The sequence below is a fragment of the Pseudophryne corroboree genome, chromosome 4, assembly GCF_028390025.1.
Source record: "Pseudophryne corroboree isolate aPseCor3 chromosome 4, aPseCor3.hap2, whole genome shotgun sequence".
NCBI classification, from domain to species: Eukaryota; Metazoa; Chordata; class Amphibia; order Anura; family Myobatrachidae; genus Pseudophryne; species Pseudophryne corroboree.
Genome location: NC_086447.1, coordinates 15809445 through 15831733, shown reverse-complemented (window position 1 = coordinate 15831733; position 22289 = coordinate 15809445). Strand labels below are relative to the sequence as shown.

The window sequence follows — 22289 nt, the reverse complement described above, 5'->3', positions numbered from 1 at the left end:
TGGGTTATGGGCCCAGCACGCGTCTGCTGCCCCACTCTGCTGCTCATGTAAGTGTCAGAGATCCTGAAGTACTCACTCATTATGTGAAAGTACCAATGTGTTTCGTCTTTGGTCAATGGAAGAAAAATCTTGCAAAACTCTCCAGATTATTGCCTTTTTAACCTTTTTCGAGGAAACTTTCTAGATGAATGCTTTTTAGCCTTTGTCAGTACATGCTTTTGCAAGCTGTCTCTGTGGCGCAATCGGTTAGCGCATTCGGCTGTTAACCGAAAGGTTGGTGGTTCAATCGCACCCAGGGACGTAATTGACCTTGTGATCAAATTTTGGTGATCTTTAAGTAGACAAGTCAAAATTTCAAACCACCTCTTATAGTGTAGGGTACCTGGCCTTCTCTGATGCAGTCAGATTTGATTAAGTCATTTTATAAAAAACAGGAAGCACAATTTAGCATGGGGTTGCAGAGAAAAAAAATTATGCAGGCAGAGAAATCCAATTGAGTGATTAATCAGCTCTCCATTTTATGGCTTTATTTTTATGCTAACACATTTGCTCTCTGAAAAGTGTCCACAAAGCCAAGTCTCTGATTAACACCTTTGTAGGAATGGTTTTTCACCTATTACTGATTAAAACTTGCTTCATTGGAAAGGCAGCAAGATGCATCCTCATTACAATGTCCACTGAAATAATACAGGTTGACACCAGGAAACATAAACCTCACTGCATCCTTGCTGCTTTCTCAAGTGGGAATCTGTTTAATGTGAAAACCAGGTGATATCTAATCAGCACACAGGTAAGAAGTTAAGAAAATCTTTCTTTAAGGGTGAAGATGTTTCTCACAAAATCGTTGCCCCAATGCATCATTGAAATTCAAGCTGGAAAGATGATTTTGAAATATCAATTGTACATTTTGCATTGCTCTTCTGGTGACAATTGAGCTTGTTTTTGTCAATTACCATTTCAGTAATAGGGTAAAGAAAATTAAGTGGATTTCTGAAAGAAAACAATGCTGTCAATATACTATTAAAACACATGAAAATGTTAAAAGTTATTGTACTTTAAGTTAAAATAAAAGAGTCAAAATATCAATCCCAGTTTTGGAAGAATTTAATTAACAAAAAAATAAGTGCACATAACAGAGGATGGTTTCGATCCATCGACCGCTGGGTTAAGGGCCCAGCACGCTTCCGCTGCGCCACTCTGCTGCTCATGTAAGCGTAAGAGATCCTGAAGTATCTCACTCATCATGTGAAAGTACCAATGTGTTTCTTCGTTGGTCAATGGAAGAAAAATCTTGCAAAACTCTCCAGATTATTGCCTTTTTAACCTTTTTCTAGGAAACTTTCTAGATGAATGCTTTTTAGCCTTTGTCAGTACATGCTTTTGCAAGCTGTCTCTGTGGCGCAATCGGTAAGTGCATTCAGCTGTTAACCTAAAGGTTGGTGGTTCAATCCCAACCAGGGATGTTATTGACCGTGTGATCAAATTTTGGTGATCTTTAAGTAGACAAGTCAAAATTTCAAACCACCTCTTATAGTGTAGGGTATCTGGCCTTTTCTAGTGATGAGCGAGGTTCGGTTTTACTCGGTTCTCAAAACGGCATCTTATTGGCTATCCAAAACACGTGACATCCCTGAGCCAATAAGATGCCGTTTTGAGAACCAAGTAAAACCGAGTTAAACCGAGTAAAACAGAATCCGCTCATCACTAGCCTTTTCTGATGCAATCAGAGTCAGATTTGATTAAGTCATTTTATAAAAAACAGGAAGCACAATTTAGCATGGGGTTGCAGAGAAAAAAAATTATGCAGGCAGAGAAATCCAATTGAGTGATTAATCAGCTCTCCATTTTATGGCTTTATTTTTATGCTAACACATTTGCTCTCTGAAAAGTGTCCACAAAGCCAAGTCTCTGATTAACACCTTTGTAGGAATGGTTTTTCACCTATTACTGATTAAAACTTGCTTCATTGGAAAGGCAGCAAGATGCATCCTCATTACAATGTCCACTGAAATAATACAGGTTGACACCAGGAAACATAAACCTCACTGCATCCTTGCTGCTTTCTCAAGTGGGAATCTGTTTAATGTGAAAACCAGGTGATATCTAATCAGCACACAGGTAAGAAGTTAAGAAAATCTTTCTTTAAGGGTGAAGATGTTTCTCACAAAATCGTTGCCCCAATGCATCATTGAAATTCAAGATGGAAAGATGATTTTGAAATATCAATTGTACATTTTGCATTGCTCTTCTGGTGACAATGTAGCTTGTTTTTGTCAATTACCATTTCAGTAATAGGGTAAAGAAAATTAAGTGGATTTCTGAAAGAAAACAATGCTGTCAATATACTATTAAAACAAATTAAAATGTTAAAAGTTATTGTACTTTAAGTAAAAATAAAAGAGTCAAAATATCAATTCCAGTTTTGGAAGAATTTAATTAACAAAAAAATAAGTGCACATAGCAGAGGATGGTTTCAATCCACCGACCTCTGGGTTATGGGCCCAGCACGCTTCTGCTGCACCACTCTGCTGCTCATGTAAGTGTCAGAGATCCTGAAGTACTCACTCATGTGAAAGTACCAATGTGTTTCTTCTTTGGTCAATGGAAGAAAAATCTTGCAAAACTCTCCAGATTATTGCCTTTTTAACCTTTTTCTAGGAAACTTTCTAGATGAATGCTTTTTAGCCTTTGTCAGTACATGCTTTTGCAAGCTGTCTCTGTGGCGCAATCGGTTAGCGCATTCGGCTGTTAACCGAAAGGTTGGTGGTTCAATCCCACCCGGGGACGTAATTGACCTTGTGATCAAATTTTGGTGATCTTTAAGTAGACAAGTTAAAATTTCAAACCACCTCTTATAGTGTAGGGTACCTGGCCTTCTCTGATGCAGTCAGATTTGATTAAGTCATTTTATAAAAAGCAGGAAGCACAATTAAGCATGGGGTTGCAGAGAAAAAAAATTATGCAGGCAGAGAAATCCAATTAAGTGATTAATCAGCTCTCCATTTTATGGCTTTATTTTTATGCTAACACATTTGCTCTCTGAAAAGTGTCCACAAAGCCAAGTCTCTGATTAACACCTTTGTAGGAATGGTTTTTCACCTATTACTGATTAAAACTTGCTTCATTGGAAAGGCAGCAAGATGCATCCTTATTACAATGTCCACTGAAATAATACAGGTTGACACCAGGAAACATAAACCTCACTGCATCCTTGCTGCTTTCTCAAGTGGGAATCTGTTTAATGTGAAAACCAGGTGATATCTAATCAGCACACAGGTAAGAAGTTAAGAAAATCTTTCTTTAAGGGTGAAGATGTTTCTCACAAAATCGTTGCCCCAATGCATCATTGAAATTCAAGATGGAAAGATGATTTTGAAATATCAATTGTACATTTTGCATTGCTCTTCTGGTGACAATGTAGCTTGTTTTTGTCAATTACCATTTCAGTAATAGGGTAAAGAAAATTAAGTGGATTTCTGAAAGAAAACAATGCTGTCAATATACTATTAAAACAAATTAAAATGTTAAAAGTTATTGTACTTTAAGTAAAAATAAAAGAGTCAAAATATCAATTCCAGTTTTGGAAGAATTTAATTAACAAAAAAATAAGTGCACATAGCAGAGGATGGTTTCGATCCACCGACCTCTGGGTTATGGGCCCAGCACGCTTCCGCTGCGCCACTCTGCTGCTCATGTAAGTGTCAGAGATCCTGAAGTACTCACTCATCATGTGAAAGTACCAATGTGTTTCTTCGTTGGTCAATGGAAGAAATATCTTGCAAAACTCTCCAGATTATTGCCTTTTTAACCTTTTTCTAGGAAACTTTCTAGATGAATGCTTTTTAGCCTTTGTCAGTACATGCTTTTGCAAGCTTTCTCTGTGGCGCAATCGGTTAGCGCATTCGGCTGTTAACCGAAAGGTTGGTGGTTCAATCCCTCCCGGGGACGTAATTGACCTTGTGATTAAATTTTGGTGATCTTTAAGTAGACAAGTCAAAATTTCAAACCACCTCTTATAGTGTAGGGTACCTGGCCTTCTCTGATGCAATCAGAGTCAGATTTGATTAAGTCATTTTATAAAAACAGGAAGCACAATTTAGCATGGGGTTGCAGAGAAAAAAAATGATGCAGGCAGAGAAATCCAATTGAGTGATTAATCAGCTCTCCATTTTATGGCTTTATTTTTATGCTAACACATTTGCTCTCTGAAAAGTGTCCACAAAGCCAAGTCTCTGATTAACACCTTTGTAGGAATGGTTTTTCACCTATTACTGATTAAAACTTGCTTCATTGGAAAGGCAGCAAGATGCATCCTCATTACAATGTCCACTGAAATAATACAGGTTGACACCAGGAAACATAAACCTCACTGCATCCTTGCTGCTTTCTCAAGTGGGAATCTGTTTAATGTGAAAACCAGGTGATATCTAATCAGCACACAGGTAAGAAGTTAAGAAAATCTTTCTTTAAGGGTGAAGATGTTTCTCACAAAATCGTTGCCCCAATACATCATTGAAATTCAAGATGGAAAGATGATTTTGAAATATCAATTGTACATTTTGCATTGCTCTTCTGGTGACAATGTAGCTTGTTTTTGTCAATTACCATTTCAGTAATAGGGTAAAGAAAATTAAGTGGATTTCTGAAAGAAAACAATGCTGTCAATATACTATTAAAACAAATTAAAATGTTAAAAGTTATTGTACTTTAAGTAAAAATAAAAGAGTCAAAATATCAATTCCAGTTTTGGAAGAATTTAATTAACAAAAAAATAAGTGCACATAGCAGAGGATGGTTTCGATCCACCGACCTCTGGGTTATGGGCCCAGCACGCTTCCGCTGCGCCACTCTGCTGCTTATGTAAGTGTCAGAGATCCTGAAGTACTCACTCATCATGTGAAAGTACCAATGTGTTTCTTCGTTGGTCAATGGAAGAAAAATCTTGCAAAACTCTCCAGATTATTGCCTTTTTAACCTTTTTCTAGGAAACTTTCTAGATGAATGCTTTTTAGCCTTTGTCAGTACATGCTTTTGCAAGCTTTCTCTGTGGCGCAATCGGTTAGCGCATTCGGCTGTTAACCGAAAGGATGGTGGTTCAATCCCACCTGGGAACGTAATTGACCTTGTGATCAAATTTTGGTGATCTTTAAGTAGACAAGTCAAAATTTCAATCCACCTCTTATAGTGTAGGGTACCTGGCCTTCTCTGATGCAGTCAGATTTGATTAAGTCATTTTGTAAAAAACAGGAAGCACAATTTAGCATGGGGTTGCAGAGAAAAAAAATTACGCAGGTAGAGAAATCCAATTGAGTGATTAATCAGCTCTCCATTTTATGGCTTTATTTTTATGCTAACACATTTGCTCTCTGAAAAGTGTCCACAAAGCCAAGTCTCTGATTAACACCTTTGTAGGAATGGTTTTTCACCTATTACTGATTAAAACTTGCTTCATTGGAAAGGCAGCAAGATGCATCCTCATTACAATGTCCACTGAAATAATACAGGTTGACACCAGGAAACATAAACCTCACTGCATCCTTGCTGCTTTCTCAAGTGGGAATCTGTTTAATGTGAAAACCAGGTGATATCTAATCAGCACACAGGTAAGAAGTTAAGAAAATCTTTCTTTAAGGGTGAAGATGTTTCTCACAAAATCGTTGCCCCAATGCATCATTGAAATTCAAGCTGGAAAGATGATTTTGAAATATCAATTGTACATTTTGCATTGCTCTTCTGGTGACAATGTAGCTTGTTTTTGTCAATTACCATTTCAGTAATAGGGTAAAGAAAATTAAGTGGATTTCTGAAAGAAAACAATGCTGTCAATATACTATTAAAACAAATTAAAATGTTAAAAATTATTGTAGTTTAAGTAAAAATAAAAGAGTCAAAATATCAATCCCAGTTTTGGAAGAATTTAATTAACAAAAAAGTAAGTGCACATAGCAGAGGATGGTTTCGATCCATCGACCTCTGGGTTTGGGCCCAGCACACTTCCGTAACGCCACTCTGCTGCTCATGTAAGCGTAAGAGATCCTGAAGTACTCACTCATCATGTGGAAGTACCAATGTGTTTCTTCGTTGGTCAATGGAAGAAAAATCTTGCAAAACTCCAGATTATTGCCTTTTTAACCTTGTTCTAGGAAACTTTCTAGATGAATGCTTTTTAGCCTTTGTCAGTACATGCTTTTGCAAGCTGTCTCTGTGGCGCAATCGGTTAGCGTGTTTGGCTGTTAACCGAAAGTTTGGTGGTTCAAACCCGCCCAGGGATGTAATTGACCTTGTGATCAAATTTTGGTGATCTTTAAGTAGACAAGTCAAAATTTCAAACCACCTCTTATAGTGTAGGGTACCTGGCCTTCTCTGATGCAATCAGAGTCAGATTTGATTAAGTCATTTTATAAAAACCAGGAAGCACAATTGAGCATGGGGTTGCAGAGAAAAAAAATTATGCAGGCAGAGAAATCCAATTGAGTGATTAATCAGCTCTCCATTTTATGGCTTTATTTTTATGCTAACACATTTGCTCTCTGAAAAGTGTCCACAAAGCCAAGTCTCTGATTAACACCTTTGTAGGAATGGTTTTTCACCTATTACTGATTAAAACTTGCTTCATTGGAAAGGCAGCAAGATGCATCCTCATTACAATATCCACTGAAATAATACAGGTTGACACCAGGAAACATAAACCTCACTGCATCCTTGCTGCTTTCTCAAGTGTGAATCTGTTTAATGTGAAAACCAGGTGATATCTAATCAGCACACAGGTAAGAAGTTAAGAAAATCTTTCTTTAAGGGTGAAGATGTTTCTCACAAAATCGTTGCCCCAATGCATCATTGAAATTCAAGATGGAAAGATGATTTTGAAATATCAATTGTACATTTTGCATTGCTCTTCTGGTGACAATGTAGCTTGTTTTTGTCAATTACCATTTCAGTAATAGGGTAAAGAAAATTAAGTGGATTTCTGAAAGAAAACAATGCTGTCAATATACTATTAAAACAAATTAAAATGTTAAAAGTTATTGTACTTTAAGTAAAAATAAAAGAGTCAAAATATCAATCCCAGTTTTGGAAGAATTTAATTAACAAAAAAGTAAGTGCACATAGCAGAGGATGGTTTCGATCCATCAACCTCTGGGTTATGGGCCCAGCACACTTCCGCTGCGCCACTCTGCTGCTCATGTAAGTGTCAGAGATCCTGAAGTACTCACTCATCATTTGAAAGTACCAATGTGTTTCTTTATTGGTCAATGGAAGAAAAATCTTGCAAAACTCTCCAGATTATTGCCTTTTTAACCTTTTTCTAGGAAACTTTCTAGATGAATGCTTTTTAGCCTTTGTTAGTACATGCTTTTGCAAGCTGTCTCTGTGGCGCAATCGGTTAGCGTGTTTGGCTGTTAACCGAAAGGTTGGTGATTCAAACCCACCCAGGGACGTAATTGACCGTGTGATCAAATTTTGGTGATCTTTAAGTAGACAAGTCAAAATTTCAAACCAGCTCTTATAGTGTAGGGTATCTGGCCTTCTCTAATGCAATCAGGGTCAGATTTGATTAAGTCATTTTATAAAAAACAGGAAGCACAATTTAGCATGGGGTTGCAGAGAAAAAAAATTATGCAGGCAGAGAAATCCAATTGAGTGATTAATCAGCTCTCCATTTTATGGCTTTATTTTTATGCTAACACATTTGCTCTCTGAAAAGTGTCCACAAAGCCAAGTCTCTGATTAATACCTTTGTAGGAATGGTTTTTCACCTATTACTGATTAAAACTTGCTTCATTGGAAAGGCAGCAAGATGCATCCTCATTTCAATGTCCACTGAAATAATACAGGTTGACACCAGGAAACATAAACCTCACTGCATCCTTGCTGCTTTCTCAAGTGGGAATCTGTTTAATGTGAAAACCAGGTGATATCTAATCAGCACACAGGTAAGAAGTTAAGAAAATCTTTCTTTAAGGGTGAAGATGTTTCTCACAAAATCGTTGCCCCAATGCATCATTGAAATTCAAGCTGGAAAGATGATTTTGAAATATCAATTGTACATTTTGCATTGCTCTTCTGGTGACAATGTAGCTTGTTTTTGTCAATTACCATTTCAGTAATAGGGTAAAGAAAATTAAGTGGATTTCTGAAAGAAAACAATGCTGTCAATATACTATTAAAACAAATTAAAATGTTAAAAGTTATTGTACTTTAAGTAAAAATAAAAGAGTCAAAATATCAATCCCAGTTTTGGAAGAATTTAATTAACAAAAAAACAAATGCACATAGCAGAGGATGGTTTCGATCCATCGACCTTTAGGTTATGGGCCCAGCACGCTTCCGCTGCGCCACTCTGCTGCTCATGTTAGTGTCAGAGATCCTGAAGTACTCACTCATCATGTGAAAGTACCAATGTGTTTCTTCGTTGGTCAATGGAAGAAAAATCTAGCAAAACTCTCCAGATTATTGCCTTTTTAACCTTTTTCTAGGAAACTTTCTAGATGAATGCTTTTTAGCCTTTGTCAGTACATGCTTTTGCAAGCTGTCTCTGTGGTGCAATTGGTTAGCACGTTCGGCTGTTAACCGAAAGGTTGGTGGTTCAATCCCACCCAGGGACGTAATTAACCTTGTGATCAAATTTTGGTGATCTTTAAGTAGACAAGTCAAAATTTCAAACCACCTCTTATAGTGTAGGGTACCTGGCCTTCTCTGATGCAATCAGAGTCAGATTTGATTAAGTCATTTTATAAAAAACAGGAAGCACAATTTAGCATGGGGTTGCAGAGAAAAAAAATTATGCAGGCAGAGAAATCCAATTGAGTGATTAATCAGCTCTCCATTTTATGGCTTTATTTTTATGTTAATACATTTGCTCTCTGAAAAGTGTCCACAAAGCCAAGTCTCTGATTAACACCTTTGTAGGAATGGTTTTTCACCTATTACTGATTAAAACTTGCTTCATTGGAAAGGCAGCAAGATGCATCCTCATTACAATATCCACTGAAATAATACAGGTTGACACCAGGAAACATAAACCTCCCTGCATCTTTGCTGCTTTCTCAAGTGGGAATCTGTTTAATGTGAAAACCAGGTGATATCTAATCAGCACACAGGTAAGAAGTTAAGAAAATCTTTCTTTAAGGGTGAAGATGTTTCTCACAAAATCTTTGCCCCAATGCATCATTGAAATTCAAGCTGGAAAGATGATTTTGAAATATCAATTGTACATTTTGCATTGCTCTTCTGGTGACAATGTAGCTTGTTTTTGTCAATTACCATTTCAGTAATAGGGTAAAGAAAATTAAGTGGATTTCTGAAAGAAAACAATGCTGTCAATATACTATTAAAACAAATTAAAATGTTAAAAGTTATTGTACTTTAAGTAAAAATAAAAGAGTCAAAATATCAATCCCAGTTTTGGAAGAATTTAATTAACAAAAAAATAAGTGCACATAGCAGAGGATGGTTTCAATCCATCGACCTCTGGGTTATGTGCCCAGCACGCTTCCGCTGCGCCACTCTGCTGCTCATGTTAGTGTCAGAGATCCTGAAGTACTCACTCATCATGTGAAAGTACCAATGTGTTTCTTCGTTGGTCAATGGAAGAAAAATCTTGCAAAACTCTCCAGATTATTGCCTTTTTAACCTTTTTCTAGGAAACTCTCTAGATGAATGCTTTTTAGCCTTTGTCAGTACATGCTTTTGCAAGCTGTCTCTGTGGCGCAATCGGTAAGTGCATTCAGCTGTTAACCTAAAAGTTGGTGGTTCAATCCCACCCAGGGATGTTATTGACCGTGTGATCAAATTTTGGTGATCTTTAAGTAGACAAGTCAAAATTTCAAACCACCTCTTATAGTGTAGGGTACCTGGCCTTCTCTGATGCAATCAGAGTCAGATTTGATTAAGTCATTTTATAAAAAACAGGAAGCACAATTTAGCATGGGGTTGCAGAGAAAAAAAATTATGCAGGCAGAGAAATCCAATTGAGTGATTAATCAGCTCTCCATTTTATGGCTTTATTTTTATGCTAACACATTTGCTCTTTGAAAAGTGTCCACAAAGCCAAGTCTCTGATTAACACCTTTGTAGGAATGGTTTTTCACCTATTACTGATTAAAACTTGCTTCATTGGAAAGGCAGCAAGATGCATCCTCATTACAATGTCCACTGAAATAATACAGGTTGACACCAGGAAACATAAACCTCACTGCATCCTTGCTGCTTTCTCAAGTGGGAATCTGTTTAATGTGAAAACCAGGTGATATCTAATCAGCACACAGGTAAGAAGTTAAGAAAATCTTTCTTTAAGGGTGAAGATGTTTCTCACAAAATCGTTGCCCCAATGCATCATTGAAATTCAAGCTGGAAAGATGATTTTGAAATATCAATTGTACATTTTGCATTGCTCTTCTGGTGACAATGTAGCTTGTTTTTGTCAATTACCATTTCAGTAATAGGGTAAAGAAAATTAAGTGGATTTCTGAAAGAAAACAATGCTGTCAATATACTATTAAAACAAATTAAAATGTTAAAAGTTATTGTACTTTAAGTAAAAATAAAAGAGTCAAAATATCAATTCCAGTTTTGGAAGAATTTAATTAACAAAAAAATAAGTGCACATAGCAGAGGATGGTTTCGATCCACCGACCTCTCGGTTATGGGCCCAGCACGCTTCCACTGCACCACTCTGCTGCTCATGTAAGTGTCAGAGATCCTGAAGTACTCACTCATCATGTGAAAGTACCAATGTGTTTCTTCGTTGGTCAATGGAAGAAAAATCTTGCAAAACTCTCCAGATTATTGCCTTTTTAACCTTTTTCTAGGAAACTTTCTAGATGAATGCTTTTTAGCCTTTGTCAGCACATGCTTTTGCAATCTGTCTCTGTGGCGCAATTGGTTAGCGCATTCGGCTGTTAACCGAAAGGTTGGTGGTTCAATCCCACCCAGGGACGTAATTGACCTTGTGATCAAATTTTGGTGATCTTTAAGTAGACAAGTCAAAATTTCAAACCACCTCTTATAGTGTAGGGTACCTGGCCTTCTCTGATGCAATCAGAGTCAGATTTGATTAAGTCATTTTATAAAAAACAGGAAGCACAATTTAGCATGGGGTTGCAGAGAAAAAAAATGATGCAGGCAGAGAAATCCAATTGAGTGATTAATCAGCTCTCCATTTTATGGCTTTATTTTTATGCTAACACATTTGCTCTCTGAAAAGTGTCCACAAAGCCAAGTCTCTGATTAACACCTTTGTAGGAATGGTTTTTCACCTATTACTGATTAAAACTTGCTTCATTGGAAAGGCAGCAAGATGCATCCTCATTACAATGTCCACTGAAATAATACAGGTTGACACCAGGAAACATAAACCTCACTGCATCCTTGCTGCTTTCTCAAGTGGGAATCTGTTTAATGTGAAAACCAGGTGATATCTAATCAGCACACAGGTTAGAAGTTAAGATAATCTTTCTTTAAGGGTGAAGATGTTTCTCACAAAATCGTTGCCCCAATGCATCATTGAAATTCAATATGGAAAGATGATTTTGAAATATCAATTGTACATTTTGCATTGCTCTTCTGGTGACAATGTAGCTTGTTTATGTCAATTACCATTTCAGTAATAGGGTAAAGAAAATTAAGTGGATTTCTGAAAGAAAACAATGCTGTCAATATACTATTAAAACAAATTAAAATGTTAAAAGTTATTGTACTTTAAGTAAAAATAAAAGAGTCAAAATATCAATTCCAGTTTTGGAAGAATTTAATTAACAAAAAAATAAGTGCACATAGCAGAGGATGGTTTCGATCCACCGACCTCTCGGTTATGGGCCCAGCGCGCTTCCACTGCACCACTCTGCTGCTCATGTAAGTGTCAGAGATCCTGAAGTACTCACTCATCATGTGAAAGTACCAATGTGTTTCTTCGTTGGTCAATGGAAGAAAAATCTTGCAAAACTCTCCAGATTATTGCCTTTTTAACCTTTTTCTAGAAAACTTTCTAGATGAATGCTTTTTAGCCTTTGTCAGCACATGCTTTTGCAATCTGTCTCTGTGGCGCAATCGGTTAGCGCATTCGGCTGTTAACCGAAAGGTTGGTGGGTCAATCCCACCCAGGGACGTAATTGACCTTGTGATCAAATTTTGGTGATCTTTAAGTAGACAAGTCAAAATTTCAAACCACCTCTTATAGTGTAGGGTACCTGGCCTTCTCTGATGCAATCAGAGTCAGATTTGATTAAGTCATTTTATAAAAAACAGGAAGCACAATTTAGCATGGAGTTGCAGAGAAAAAAATGATGCAGGCAGAGAAATCCAATTGAGTGATTAATCAGCTCTCCATTTTATGGCTTTATTTTTATGCTAACACATTTGCTCTCTGAAAAGTGTCCACAAAGCCAAGTCTCTGATTAACACCTTTGTAGGAATGGTTTTTCACCTATTACTGATTAAAACTTGCTTCATTGGAAAGGCAGCAAGATGCATCCTCATTACAATGTCCACTGAAATAATACAGGTTGACACCAGGAAACATAAACCTCACTGCATCCTTGCTGCTTTCTCAAGTGGGAATCTGTTTAATGTGAAAACCAGGTGATATCTAATCAGCACACAGGTAAGAAGTTAAGATAATCTTTCTTTAAGGGTGAAGATGTTTCTCACAAAATCGTTGCCCCAATGCATCATTGAAATTCAAGATGGAAAGATGATTTTGAAATATCAATTGTACATTTTGCATTGCTCTTCTGGTGACAATGTAGCTTGTTTTTGTCAATTACCATTTCAGTAATAGGGTAAAGAAAATTAAGTGGATTTCTGAAAGAAAACAATGCTGTCAATATACTATTAAAACAAATTAAAATGTTAAAAGTTATTGTACTTTAAGTAAAAATAAAAGAGTCAAAATATCAATTCCAGTTTTGGAAGAATTTAATTAACAAAAAAATAAGTGGACATAGCAGAGGATGGTTTCGATCCACCGACCTCTGGGTTATGGGCCCAGCACGCTTCCGCTGTGCCACTCTGCTGCTCGCATAAGTGTCAGAGATCCTGAAGTACTCACTCATCATGTGAAAGTACCAATGTGTTTCTTCGTTGGTCAATGGAAGAAAAATCTTGCAAAACTCTCCAGATTATTGCCTTTTTAACCTTTTTCTAGGAAACTTTCTAGATGAATGCTTTTTAGCCTTTGTTAGTACATGCTTTTGCAAGTTGTCTCTGTGGTGCAATCGGTTAGCGCATTCGGCTGTTAACCGAAAGGCTGGTGGTTCAATACCACCCAGGGACGTAATTGACCTTGTGATCAAATTGTGGTGATCTTTAAGTAGACAAGTCAAAATTTCAAACCACCTCTTATAGTGTAGGGTACCTGGCCTTCTCTGATGCAATCAGAGTCAGATTTGATTAAGTCATTTTATAAAAAACAGGAAGCACAATTTAGCATAGGGTTGCAGAGAAAAAAAATATGCAGGAAGAGAAATCCAATTGAGTGATTAATCAGCTCTCCATTTTATGGCTTTATTTTTATGCTAACACATTTGCTCTCTGAAAAGTGTCCACAAAGGCAAGTCTCTGATTAACACCTTTGTAGGAATGGTTTTTCACCTATTACTGATTAAAACTTGCTTCATTGGAAAGACAGCAAGATGCATCCTCATTACAATGTCCACTGAAATAATACGGTTTGACACCAGGAAACATAAACCTCACTGCATCCTTGCTGCTTTCTCAAGTGGGAATCTGTTTAATGTGAAAACCAGGTGATATCTAATCAGCACACAGGTAAGAAGTTAAGAAAATCTTTCTTTAAGGGTGAAGATGTTTCTCACAAAATCGTTGCCCCAATGCATCATTGAAATTCAAGCTGGAAAGATGATTTTGAAATATCAATTGTACATTTTGCATTGCTCTTCTGGTGACAATGTAGCTTGTTTTTGTCAATTACCATTTCAGTAATAGGGTAAAGAAAATTAAGTGGATTTCTGAAAGAAAACAATGCGGTCATTATACTATTAAAACAAATTAAAATGTTAAAAGTTATTGTACTTTAAGTAAAAATAAAAGAGTCAAAATATCAATTCCAGTTTTGGAAGAATTTTATTAACAAAAAAATAAATGCACATAGCAGAGGATGGTTTCGATCCACCGACCTCTTGGTTATGGGCCCAGCACGCTTCCGCTGCGCCACTCTGCTGCTCATGTAAGTGTCAGAGATCCTGAAGTACTCACTCATCATGTGAAAGTACCAATGTGTTTCTTCGTTGGTCAATGGAAGAAAAATCTTGCAAAACTCTCCAGATTATTGCCTTTTTAACCTTTTTCTAGGAAACTTTCTAGATGAATGCTTTTTAGCCTTTGTCAGTACATGCTATTGCAAGCTGTCTCTGTGGCGCTATCGGTTAGCGCATTCAGCTGTTTACCAAAAGGTTGGTGATTCAATCCCACCAAGGGACGTAATTGACCTTGTGATTAAATTTTGGTGATCTTTAAGTAGACAAGTCAAAATTTCAAACCACCTCTTATAGTGTAGGGTACCTGGCCTTCTCTGATGCAATCAGAGTCATATTTGATTAAGTCATTTTATAAAAAACAGGAAGCACAATTTAGCATGGGGTTGCAGAGAAAAAAAATTATGCAGGCAGAGAAATCCAATTGAGTAATTAATCAGCTCTCCATTTTATGGCTTTATTTTTATGCTAACACATTTGCTCTCTGAAAAGTGTCCACAAAGCCAAGTCTCTGATTAACACCTTTGTAGGAATGGTTTTTCACCTATTACTGATTAAAACTTGCTTCATTGGAAAGGCAGCAAGATGCATCCTCATTAGTGTCAGAGATCCTGAAGTACTCACTCATCATGTGAAAGTACCAATGTGTTTCTTCGTTGGACAATGGAAGAAAAATCTTGCAAAACTCTCCAGATTATTGCCTTTTTAACCTTTTTCTAGGAAACTTTCTAGATGAATGCTTTTTAGCCTTTGTCAGTACATGCTTTTGCAAGCTGTCTCTGTGGCGCAATCGGTAAGCGCATTCGGCTGTTAACCTAAAGGTTGGTGGTTCAATCCCACCCAGGGATGTTATTGACCGTGTGATCAAATTGTGGTGATCTTTAAGTAGATAAGTCAAAATTTCAAACCACCTCTTATAGTGTAGGGTACCTGGCCTTCTCTGATGCAGTCAGATTTGATTAAGTCATTTTATAAGAAACAGGAAGCACAATTTAGCATGGGGTTGCAGAGAAAAAAAAATTATGCAGGCAGAGAAATCCAATTGAGTGATTAATCAGCTCTCCATTTTATGGCTTTATTTTTATGCTAACACATTTGCTCTTTGAAAAGTGTCCACAAAGCCAAGTCTCTGATTAACACCTTTGTAGGAATGGTTTTTCACCTATTACTGATTAAAACTTGCTTCATTGGAAAGGCAGCAAGATGCATCCTCATTACAATGTCCACTGAAATAATACAGGTTGACACCAGGAAACATAAACCTCACTGCATCCTTGCTGCTTTCTCAAGTGGGAATCTGTTTAATGTGAAAACCAGGTGATATCTAATCAGCACACAGGTAAGAAGTTAAGAAAATCTTTCTTTAAGGGTGAAGATGTTTCTCACAAAATCTTTGCCCCAATGCATCATTGAAATTCAAGCTGGAAAGATGATTTTGAAATATCAATTGTACATTTTGCATTGCTCTTCTGGTGACAATGTAGCTTGTTTTTGTCAATTACCATTTCAGTAATAGGGTAAAGAAAATTAAGTGGATTTCTGAAAGAAAACAATGCTGTCAATATACTATTAAAACAAATTAAAATGTTAAAAGTTATTGTACTTTAAGTAAAAATAAAAGAGTCAAAATATCAATCCCAGTTTTGGAAGAATTTAATTAACAAAAAAATAAGTGCACATAGCAGAGGATGGTTTCAATCCATCGACCTCTGGGTTATGGGCCCAGCACGCTTCCGCTGCGCCACTCTGCTGCTCATGTTAGTGTCAGAGATCCTGAAGTACTCACTCATCATGTGAAAGTACCAATGTGTTTCTTCGTTGGTCAATGGAAGAAAAATCTTGCAAAACTCTCCAGATTATTGCCTTTTTAACCTTTTTCTAGGAAACTTTCTAGAGGAATGCTTTTTAGCCTTTGTCAGTACATGCTTTTGCAAGCTGTCTCTGTGGCGCAATCGGTAAGTGCATTCAGCTGTTAACCTAAAGGTTGGTGGTTCAATCCCACCCAGGGATGTTATTGACCGTGTGATCAAATTTTGGTGATCTTTAAGTAGACAAGTCAAAATTTCAAACCACCTCTTATAGTGTAGGGTACCTGGCCTTCTCTGATGCAATCAGAGTCAGATTTGATTAAGTCATTTTATAAAAAACAGGAAGCACAATTTAGCATGGGGTTGCAGAGAAAAAAAATTATGCAGGCAGAGAAATCCAATTGAGTGATTAATCAGCTCTCCATTTTATGGCTTTATTTTTATGCTAACACATTTGCTCTTTGAAAAGTGTCCACAAAGCCAAGTCTCTGATTAACACCTTTGTAGGAATGGTTTTTCACCTATTACTGATTAAAACTTGCTTCATTGGAAAGGCAGCAAGATGCATCCTCATTACAATGTCCACTGAAATAATACAGGTTGACACCAGGAAACATAAACCTCACTGCATCCTTGCTGCTTTCTCAAGTGGGAATCTGTTTAATGTGAAAACCAGGTGATATCTAATCAGCACACAGGTAAGAAGTTAAGAAAATCTTTCTTTAAGGGTGAAGATGTTTCTCACAAAATCGTTGCCCCAATGCATCATTGAAATTCAAGCTGGAAAGATGATTTTGAAATATCAATTGTACATTTTGCATTGCTCTTCTGGTGACAATGTAGCTTGTTTTTGTCAATTACCATTTCAGTAATAGGGTAAAGAAAATTAAGTGGATTTCTGAAAGAAAACAATGCTGTCAATATACTATTAAAACAAATTAAAATGTTAAAAGTTATTGTACTTTAAGTAAAAATAAAAGAGTCAAAATATCAATTCCAGTTTTGGAAGAATTTAATTAACAAAAAAATAAGTGCTCATAGCAGAGGATGGTTTCGATCCAACGACCTCTGGATTATGGGCCCAGCACACTTCCGCTGCGCTACTCTGCTGCCCACGTAAGTGTCAGAGATCCTGAAGTACTCACTCATCATGTGAAAGTACCAATGTGTTTCTTCGTTGGTCAATGGAAGAAAAATCTTGCAAAACTGTCCAGATTATTGCCTTTTTAACCTTTTTCTAGGAAACTTTCTAGATGAATGCTTTTTAGCCTTTGTTAGTACATGCTTTTGCAAGTTGTCTCTGTGGTGCAATCGGTTAGCGCATTCGGCTGTTAACCGAAAGGCTGGTGTTTCAATACCACCCAGGGACGTAATTGACCTTGTGATCAAATTTTGCTGATCTTTAAGTAGACAAGTCAAAATTTCAAACCACCTCTTATAGTGTAGGGTACCTGGCCTTCTCTGATGCAATCAGAGTCAGATTTGATTAAGTCATTTTATAAAAAACAGGAAGCACAATTTAGCATGGGGTTGCAGAGAAAAAAATATATGCAGGCAGAGAAATCCAATTGAGTGATTAATCAGCTCTCCATTTTATGGCTTTATTTTTATGCTAACACATTTGCTCTCTGAAAAGTGTCCACAAAGGCAAGTCTCTGATTAACACCTTTGTAGGAATGGTTTTTCACCTATTACTGATTAAAACTTGCTTCATTGGAAAGGCAGCAAGATGCATCCTCATTACAATGTCCACTGAAATAATACAGGTTGACACCAGGAAACATAAACCTCACTGCATCCTTGCTGCTTTCTCAAGTGGGAATCTGTTTAATGGGAAAACCAGGTGATATCTAATCAGCACACAGGTAAGAAGTTAAGAAAATCTTTCTTTAAGGGTGAAGATGTTTCTCAAAAAATCGTTGCCCCAATGCATCATTGAAATTCAAGATGGAAAGATGATTTTGAAATATCAATTGTACATTTTGCATTGCTCTTCTGGTGACAATGTAGCTTGTTTTTGTCAATTACCATTTCAGTAATAGGGTAAAGAAAATTAAGTGGATTTCTGAAAGAAAACAATGCTGTCAATATACTATTAAAACAAATTAAAATGTTAAAAGTTATTGTACTTTAAGTAAAAATAAAAGAGTCAAAATATCAATTCCAGTTTTGGAAGAATTTAATTAACAAAAAAATAAGTGCACATAGCAGAGGATGGTTTCGATCCACCGACCTCTCGGTTATGGGCCCAGCACGCTTCCACTGCGCCACTCTGCTGCTCATGTAAGTGTCGGAGATCCTGAAGTACTCACTCATCATGTGAAAGTACCAATGTGTTTCTTCGTTGGTCAATGGAAGAAAAATCTTGCAAAACTCTCCAGATTATTGCCTTTTTAACCTTTTTCTAGGAAACTTTCTAGATGAATGCTTTTTAGCCTTTGTCAGCACATGCTTTTGCAATCTGTCTCTGTGGCGCAATCGGTTAGCGCATTCGGCTGTTAACCGAAAGGTTGGTGGTTCAATCCCACCCAGGGACGTAATTGACCTTATGATCAAATTTTGCTGATCTTTAAGTAGACAAGTCAAAATTTCAAACCACCTCTTATAGTGTAGGGTACCTGGCCTTCTCTGATGCAATCAGAGTCAGATTTGATTAAGTCATTTTATAAAAAACAGGAAGCACAATTTAGCATGGGGTTGCAGAGAAAAAAAATGATGCAGGCAGAGAAATCCAATTGAGTGATTAATCAGCTCTCCATTTTATGGCTTTATTTTTATGCTAACACATTTGCTCTCTGAAAAGTGTCCACAAAGCCAAGTCTCTGATTAACACCTTTGTAGGAATGGTTTTTCACCTATTACTGATTAAAACTTGCATCATTGGAAAGGCAGCAAGATGCATCCTCATTACAATGTCCACTGAAATAATACAGGTTGACACCAGGAAACATAAACCTCACTGCATCCTTGCTGCTTTCTCAAGTGGGAATCTGTTTAATGTGAAAACCAGGTGATATCTAATCAGCACACAGGTAAGAAGTTAAGAAAATCTTTCTTTAAGGGTGAAGATGTTTCTCACAAAATCGTTGCCCCAATGCATCATTGAAATTCAAGATGGAAAGATGATTTTGAAATATCAATTGTACATTTTGCATTGCTCTTCTGGTGACAATGTAGCTTGTTTTTGTCAATTACCATTTCAGTAATAGGGTAAAGAAAATTAAGTGGATTTCTGAAAGAAAACAATGCTGTCAATATACTATTAAAACAAATTAAAATGTTAAAAGTTATTGTACTTTAAGTAAAAATAAAAGAGTCAAAATATCAATTCCAGTTTTGGAAGAATTTTATTAACAAAAAAAAATAAATGCACATAGCAGAGGATGGTTTCGATCCACCGACCTCTGGGTTATGGGCCCAGCACGCTTCCGCTGCGCCACTCTGCTGCTCATGTAAGTGTCAGAGATCCTGAAGTACTCACTCATCATGTGAAAGTACCAATGTGTTTCTTCGTTGGTCAATGGAAGAAAAATCTTGCAAAACTCTCCAGATTATTGCCTTTGTAACCTTTTTCTAGGAAACTTTCTAGATGAATGCTTTTTAGCCTTTGTCAGCACATGCTTTTGCAAGCTGTCTCTGTGGCGCAATCGGTTAGCGCATTCGGCTGTTAACCGAAAGGTTGGTGGTTCAATCCCACCCAGGGACGTAATTGACCTTGTGATCAAACTTTGGTGATCTTTAAGTAGACAAGTCAAAATTTCAAACCACCTGTTATAGTGTAGGGTACCTGGCCTTCTCTGATGCAATCAGAGTCAGATTTGATTAAGTCATTTTATAAAAAACAGGAAGCACAATTTAGCATGGGGTTGCAGAGAAAAAAAATTATGCAGGCAGAGAAATCCAATTGAGTGATTAATCAGCTCTCCATTTTATGGCTTTATTTTTATGCTAACACATTTGCTCTCTGAAAAGTGTCCACAAAGCCAAGTATCTGATTAACACCTTTGTAGGAATGGTTTTTCACCTATTACTGATTAAAACTTGCTTCATTGGAAAGGCAGCAAGATGCATCCTCATTACAATGTCCACTGAAATAATACAGGTTGACACCAGGAAACATAAACCTCACTGCATCCTTGCTGCTTTCTCAAGTGGGAATCTGTTTAATGTGAAAACCAGGTGATATCTAATCAGCACACAGGTAAGAAGTTAAGAAAATCTTTCTTTAAGGGTGAAGATGTTTCTCACAAAATCGTTGCCCCAATGCATCATTGAAATTCAAGCTGGAAAGATGATTTTGAAATATCAATTGTACATTTTGCATTGCTCTTCTGGTGACAATGTAGCTTGTTTTTGTCAATTACCATTTCAGTAATAGGGTAAAGAAAATTAAGTGGATTTCTGAAAGAAAACAATGCTGTCAATATACTATTAAAACAAATTAAAATGTTAAAAGTTATTGTACTTTAAGTAAAAATAAAAGAGTCAAAATATCAATTCCAGTTTTGGAAGAATTTAATTAACAAAAAAATAAGTGCTCATAGCAGAGGATGGTTTCGATCCAACGACCTCTGGATTATGGGCCCAGCACACTTCCGCTGCGCTACTCTGCTGCCCACGTAAGTGTCAGAGATCCTGAAGTACTCACTCATCATGTGAAAGTACCAATGTGTTTCTTCGTTGGTCAATGGAAGAAAAATCTTGCAAAACTGTCCAGATTATTGCCTTTTTAACCTTTTTCTAGGAAACTTTCTAGATGAATGCTTTTTAGCCTTTGTTAGTACATGCTTTTGCAAGTTGTCTCTGTGGTGCAATCGGTTAGCGCATTCGGCTGTTAACCGAAAGGCTGGTGTTTCAATACCACCCAGGGACGTAATTGACCTTGTGATCAAATTTTGCTGATCTTTAAGTAGACAAGTCAAAATTTCAAACCACCTCTTATAGTGTAGGGTACCTGGCCTTCTCTGATGCAATCAGAGTCAGATTTGATTAAGTCATTTTATAAAAAACAGGAAGCACAATTTAGCATGGGGTTGCAGAGAAAAAAAATGATGCAGGCAGAGAAATCCAATTGAGTGATTAATCAGCTCTCCATTTTATGGCTTTATTTTTATGCTAACACATTTGCTCTCTGAAAAGTGTCCACAAAGGCAAGTCTCTGATTAACACCTTTGTAGGAATGGTTTTTCACCTATTACTGATTAAAACTTGCTTCATTGGAAAGGCAGCAAGATGCATCCTCATTACAATGTCCACTGAAATAATACAGGTTGACACCAGGAAACATAAACCTCACTGCATCCTTGCTGCTTTCTCAAGTGGGAATCTGTTTAATGGGAAAACCAGGTGATATCTAATCAGCACACAGGTAAGAAGTTAAGAAAATCTTTCTTTAAGGGTGAAGATGTTTCTCAAAAAATCGTTGCCCCAATGCATCATTGAAATTCAAGATGGAAAGATGATTTTGAAATATCAATTGTACATTTTGCATTGCTCTTCTGGTGACAATGTAGCTTGTTTTTGTCAATTACCATTTCAGTAATAGGGTAAAGAAAATTAAGTGGATTTCTGAAAGAAAACAATGCTGTCAATATACTATTAAAACAAATTAAAATGTTAAAAGTTATTGTACTTTAAGTAAAAATAAAAGAGTCAAAATATCAATTCCAGTTTTGGAAGAATTTAATTAACAAAAAAATAAGTGCACATAGCAGAGGATGGTTTCGATCCACCGACCTCTGGGTTATGGGCCCAGGACGCTTCCGCTGCGCCACTCTGCTGCTCACATAAGTGTCAGAGATCCTGAAGTACTCACTCATCATGTGAAAGTACCAATGTGTTTCTTCGTTGGTCAATGGAAGAAAAATCTTGCAAAACTCTCCAGATTATTGCCCTTTTAACCTTTTTCTAGGAAACTTTCTAGATGAATGCTTTTTAGCCTTTGTCAGCACATGCTTTTGCAAGCTGTCTCTGTAGCGCAATCGGTTAGCGCATTCGGCTGTTAACCGAAAGGTTGGTGGTTCAATCCCACCCAGGGACGTAATTGACCTTGTGATCAAATTTTGGTGATCTTTAAGTAGACAAGTCAAAATTTCAAACCACCTATTATAGTGTAGGGTACCTGGCCTTCTCTGATGCAATCAGAGTCAGATTTGATTAAGTCATTTTATAAAAAACAGGAAGCACAATTTAGCATGGGGATGCAGAGAAAAAAAATTATGCAGGCAGAGAAATCCAATTGAGTGATTAATCAGCTCTCCATTTTATG

The 22289-nt window shown here is 36.9% G+C and overlaps 8 non-coding genes across 8 annotated transcripts; all 8 read left to right on the top strand.

Annotated features, from left to right (window-relative positions):
* Positions 1-227: 227 nt before the first annotated feature.
* TRNAN-GUU (transfer RNA asparagine (anticodon GUU)) lies at positions 228-301 on the top strand. The gene has a single exon. It is a non-coding gene; the product is annotated as a tRNA-Asn (tRNA).
* A 2412-nt stretch (positions 302-2713) lies between these two features.
* Positions 2714-2787, top strand: TRNAN-GUU (transfer RNA asparagine (anticodon GUU)). The gene has a single exon. It is a non-coding gene; the product is annotated as a tRNA-Asn (tRNA).
* A 5745-nt stretch (positions 2788-8532) lies between these two features.
* On the top strand, positions 8533-8606 carry TRNAN-GUU (transfer RNA asparagine (anticodon GUU)). The gene has a single exon. It is a non-coding gene; the product is annotated as a tRNA-Asn (tRNA).
* Positions 8607-10866: 2260 nt separating this feature from the next.
* Positions 10867-10940, top strand: TRNAN-GUU (transfer RNA asparagine (anticodon GUU)). Its single transcript has one exon. It is a non-coding gene; the product is annotated as a tRNA-Asn (tRNA).
* Positions 10941-13199: 2259 nt separating this feature from the next.
* On the top strand, positions 13200-13273 carry TRNAN-GUU (transfer RNA asparagine (anticodon GUU)). Its single transcript has one exon. It is a non-coding gene; the product is annotated as a tRNA-Asn (tRNA).
* A 5211-nt stretch (positions 13274-18484) lies between these two features.
* On the top strand, positions 18485-18558 carry TRNAN-GUU (transfer RNA asparagine (anticodon GUU)). The gene has a single exon. It is a non-coding gene; the product is annotated as a tRNA-Asn (tRNA).
* A 1095-nt stretch (positions 18559-19653) lies between these two features.
* TRNAN-GUU (transfer RNA asparagine (anticodon GUU)) lies at positions 19654-19727 on the top strand. The gene has a single exon. It is a non-coding gene; the product is annotated as a tRNA-Asn (tRNA).
* Positions 19728-21987: 2260 nt separating this feature from the next.
* On the top strand, positions 21988-22061 carry TRNAN-GUU (transfer RNA asparagine (anticodon GUU)). Its single transcript has one exon. It is a non-coding gene; the product is annotated as a tRNA-Asn (tRNA).
* The last annotated feature ends 228 nt before the right edge of the window (positions 22062-22289 follow it).